The sequence below is a fragment of the Elephantulus edwardii genome, unplaced genomic scaffold (genome assembly GCF_000299155.1).
Source record: "Elephantulus edwardii isolate Elephantulus edwardi_28Jun2011 unplaced genomic scaffold, EleEdw1.0 scaffold00274, whole genome shotgun sequence".
In the NCBI taxonomy this organism is placed as follows: domain Eukaryota; kingdom Metazoa; phylum Chordata; class Mammalia; order Macroscelidea; family Macroscelididae; genus Elephantulus; species Elephantulus edwardii.
The window spans coordinates 281233-286395 of NW_006400024.1; the positions used below are offsets into that span (position 1 = coordinate 281233).

General features: G+C 42.1%; 1 pseudogene; it reads left to right on the forward strand.

The window, feature by feature from the left end:
* The first annotated feature begins 2714 nt into the window (after positions 1 to 2714).
* Positions 2715 to 5163, forward strand: part of LOC102859535 — a 68950-nt pseudogene continuing 66501 nt past the window's right edge.

Consider the following 5163-nt stretch of genomic DNA (forward strand, 5'->3'; position numbering starts at 1 on the left):
AAGCAGCAGTGGCACCCACTTCCTAAACTAGATGCCTCTGGAAACTCTATAAATTCTATAAATGTACAGAACTTATGTTAATTATAGAAGAGAGTTCAGGTTTCTTGTGCAAGGGTCGCTATGAGTCATACTCAACTTGGTGACACTTACCCACTGGTAAGTGACACCAGTGCTGTTATATCTGGAGGAACGTTCTTCCACTTTGTACATCACTCTGTCAATGTGCTGTGTGAAGTAATCTGTGTTTGCTATGACGCCGAACCTTGTGCCATTGAGGTATCAAATACCATAATTGTTTCCCAATATGGACAGTGTTTGGTGGAGCTTCCAGTTGTAAAACATGTTTGGAAGCAGGCGGGGCATTCACTTCCTAAACCACACGCCTCTGGAAACTCTATGAACGTGGAGAACCGATGATAGCTATGGAAAGGTATTAGGTCTTTTGTTCATAGTGTGGCTATGAGTCGTGCTCAATTCGACGATGACAATCAACAACAGCAACAACTCACACAAACGTCATCCTAGAGCAGGGCCAGGTGTCACGTGGATACATCGACATCCATCTGGTGGCATTTACCTGGTTATAAAGTGCTTCTTTTCAAGCATGACTAATTATATTTGAGGTTGCTCTAGAGGCTGTCAGTAGAGCGTAATTCATCAACAACAGATCTGAATGCTGTCTTGCACCATCGCCATCATCCCCCTCACTCAATCCCATCACTGCAGTCCCCGTATCCACCTGTCTCATTGAGGGTCTTCCTGTCTTTGCTGACCCTTCACCTGTCCAAGCATGCTGTTCCATTCCAAGGAATAGCCTCTCCTACCAACATATTTGGTATGTTTGTAACTAAATTTCATGGTATATTTGAAGTTAAATCTGTGATGTTCATATGCACACAGATAATCTCTTATTAAATTTGAGTTACGTGAGGCAAAGGATAAGATCCAAATTGTCACAGTGACAGGGCCACCATCTGTTGGATTAGAAAATAATTTTCACAGTAGAATTTCATACACACCTTTCATGAATAAAAGGGATTTACAGTCTCATCCCTAAAATCTTAATGTGGGTAGCATTTTCTCCCTTGAAATTTTGTTTAAAATCTTCTTATCTAACCTTGTAATGGATACAGCAAACATTTTCACTTCTGTTCCATTTACACACCAAGATTTACCTCCCTGATACTCAGAGTTTAAAGGATTTTCATAAAAGCTTTTCAAAGGCATCCCCGGCATTCTGTATGAAGAGGAGACGTTGACAAGCTTTGGTAATGAGTATGAAGTGGTTTTTCAATAGCACATGAAATGGAAAGGGTTGGAGGAGCCAGGCAATTAGAAGCCCTGATTACTTGGGGGTCAACTAGAAAGCATCCTTTCATCGCAGCACTTGAAGATTCCTCTTCAAAGAGAAGACACGTTGGTCTCCTCAGAAGTGAGTTTGCACAGAACACAAACCACCACTAGAAATTCTGGTCTGGTTTTAAATTACCCTCTTCAGTCGCTGCAACAGAAACGCCTTCTAAACACTTCACGTGGGAGGTGCTGAGAAAGTGCCTCTTGAAGATTGTTATTTGAAGATTCGCTGAGATGTGGGGCATTTAAAAAATATTTGGGGGAGCATTAATAAAACCCGTAAGATATTATAGTGCACAAAACCCGTCATAAATGCAGGTTTCATGTAAGAAGTGAGTAGGTTTGTTGTTGTTCCTGTTGTTAAGTGCTGTTGAGTCATAGCGACCCTATGAACAAAGACCTGAGCATTTGTATGACTTTCATCATCTCTCCAAGTTCGTAGTTTTCAGAGGCAAGCTAATTCGGGAGTGGATGTCACTACTCTTCCAAGTTTGTTTTCATCGGGAAGCTCCATCAAGTACTGTCCACCATGGGTGACCATTATCACATCTGGCACATCGGTGTCACAGTGTTTAGCTTCACAGCAACCAGGAGTTACCTCTGTACAAATGGACCGACTAGGGCTATACCACCTAGAAGAATGTTCTAGGAAGGGAATTTGTGACTAAGCTGTACCCAGCACCATGAAACCTGAAAGGATGGGATCAGAAATCTGCATGAGGTGGGGGAGGGGGTAGGCAGGGAGAAAAGTGCAACAATGAATGAAATGAAACTCTAAGTCTCTGTAAACTTTCATTAAAATTAATTTTTAATTTTTTAAAAAATCTGTATAATAATATGAGAAGCTAATGTTTATGGAGAAGAATGTGGCATCAGGATTGGCGGATGATTCATTTAAAAAGTGCAGCAAGCAGATAACTTCACTTGCTTGCACCGAGTGAAGATCACCGTTGCCTTTGAGTCAATTCTGACACCTGGCGACCCTCCACAGGACTCTGATTGTGGGCAACTTTATGAAAGGAGGCTGTCCTTTCTTCTAGAGCAGCCGGTGAATTAGAACTGCTGACCTTCGGGTTGTCGGTGCCACATGTAATGAACTACACCATTAAAGCTGCTTCTTTTAAAATACAGAAAAGAAATTTGCTCATGGTAAGACTTAGATGAAGAGATGGTGTCAAGAGAAACCGCAGCATGGTACTTCCTTTCTCCACAGACTATAAGGTTTTACCACCTGAGGCCACTTCCATGTGCCACCCATCAGGTGAAACATGAATGAGGAAGGCTGGCTGTCTTACGTGAACCCGAATCAAAGAGAGAATGATCAGGAAAGCCGGCCAAGAAGAAATCTCAGTGTCGCTAACATGTCCTCGGGGCAGCTCCAGCGCATCCACCAAACTGCAGTCCAGGTGAGTGAGGCTCGCAAGGAGCCCCCACTGGGCTGCTGACGGGATATGTTTACAGCAGGATGTTGTCCATCTCTTTCCCAAGGCAGAGCGGCCAGATCGGAATCACTGGCCTTTCCATTAACAGCTGGACCTGTTATGCACATTGCCGCCAGGACTTCAGGTTCCAACTCACTGTTAACCTACATAGTTGTTGTTCTTGCTGTTGTTATGTGCTGTCGGGTCACCTGTGTCTCACAGCAATCCTATATACAACAGCCCTAAACCCTGCCCTATCCTGTGTCAATCTCTCTGTCTCCAACATACCTATCCCGATTACCCCAGTCACTGAATCAATCCACCTCATAGAGGGTCTTCCCCTCCTTCGCTGTCCCTCCACCCTCCCAATCATGATGTCCCTCTCCAAGGACCGCTCCCTCCTTGCAACATCTCCAAAGTATGTTGGAGACTCAGAATCCTTGCCTCCAAGGAGCTGTCTGGTTTAACCCTCTCTAGGATGAACCTGTTCATTCTCTTAGCAGTCCATGGTATGTTCAATACTCTTCTCCAGCACCACAACACAAAGGCATCAACTCTACTTCTATCGTCCCTAGTCATTGTCCAGCTCTCTGACACATAATAACCGATTGCAAAGACCATGGCCTGTATCAAATGCACCTTATTCTCCAGAGAGACAAACATTTCTTCTAGGTGGTACAGCACTGTTCTGTCTACTTGCTGTACAGAGGTAACTCGTGGTTGCTGTGATGCTGAACACCATGACACTGATGTGTCAAATGAAACAATGGTTACCCATGGTGGGCAGTGTTTGGTGGAGCTCCCTGATTAAAACAGGCATGGAAGCAGGAGTGGCATCCACTTCAGACACGGCTTGTCTCCGGAAACTCTATGAACAGTGCTCAGGCCTTTCATTCAAGAGGACTGGGCACTAGGTAGATACTATTAAAGCTGAAATTCTCTATAAGCTATATGTAAATAAAAAGCATATTAACATATTAAAAGAGTTACTTTTCCTGATTCAATAAAAAGTATTACATTATTAATCATCAATGCATCTTTGTGCTTGTGATTTACGCAATGATCACAACAGTGATCGTGATCTTTCTCTTTGAGTTCAAGTCAATTAGTGCGATCAGGGGAGGCAAGAAAAGAGCCAGGTTTTCATGTACCTTTGACCATAAGGAAGGTCACACACAGGCAGTGAACACTTCAGTCCATGGCTAACCCTCTCCAGGACGAATCTGTTTGTTTTCCTAGCAGTCCATGGTATTCTCAATACTCTTCTCCAGCACCACAGCTCAAAGCCATCAATTCTCCTTCTATCCTCCTTGGATGGGGTATCAGGGAAATAAGTGGGTAAAGACGCGTGTGAGAAAGGCAGGGACAACACTGACACTAAAGTTAGCTCCACAATAAGGGATATACCTTTAACTTGCTGGTCTGTCTGATACTTCTCTAAATCTGAACATTCACATAAAGACAGACTAGGAAGAAGGATTGGCCACCCACTTCTGAAATGGCAGGCCTCTGAAAACCCTATACAACTAACCTGTACTGCCAATATACGGCATTTAAATATTCTTGGCCAACATCGTAATTGGTTATCAAAAAACTGGTTAATGATTAAGTCATTAAACTAAAATTAATCTTATTTGATCAAATGAGTTGCTCATATGATATTTCTCCTCCTTTTCTTTTTGTACGTGGAAGAAACATATAGAAAAAATATTTAGAGCAAGGCTGAACTAAAAATTAGATTTGTATTATCATGAAAGCAAAATAACTGAGATATTGAAGAAGAATTCTCTTATAGAAATTGTTACACCTTAGTGTTGCTCTGGGCACTTGGTAGCTATAAATTACTTACGAATATTGACAGAGAATTGGCAGTAGTGACTGAATCATTTGCTGTTCGGTGAGCCGAAGCATTTTATGGGGGATTATAATGCAGTTTTCTCCTCTCAAGACTCCTGTCCTCATTTCTTAAGAGAGGAGATATATCAGGTGCCCGACAAAACTTATACACAGAAAGCTAAGTCAGGAATAGGATTTCAGAGTCGGCTGCACTATTTGCCCATTGTCACTGTTAGGAGATTTTCTAGACTAGATAAGGAAGCCACCACACATCTGTTAGTTTGCCATACTGTGGTGACATTGTTGCTAGATGTCATCCAGGCAGCTACGACTCATAGTCACCAGAAGACCCACAGATCTATAGTCATTGACCTTTCTACAAGAAATGATAAGTTTTTTCCAGCTGAACAGTGTCAGTTAGAGAATTATACTATTGTAATTTTGCCATATACAGCCTTTTCTGGTGGGATTTTTTGTGTGGGTTTTGTTTTGTTTTGTTTTATTTTTTACAGTAAAGCAACAGTCTTGCAGCAAAATAATCAATTTAATAAGA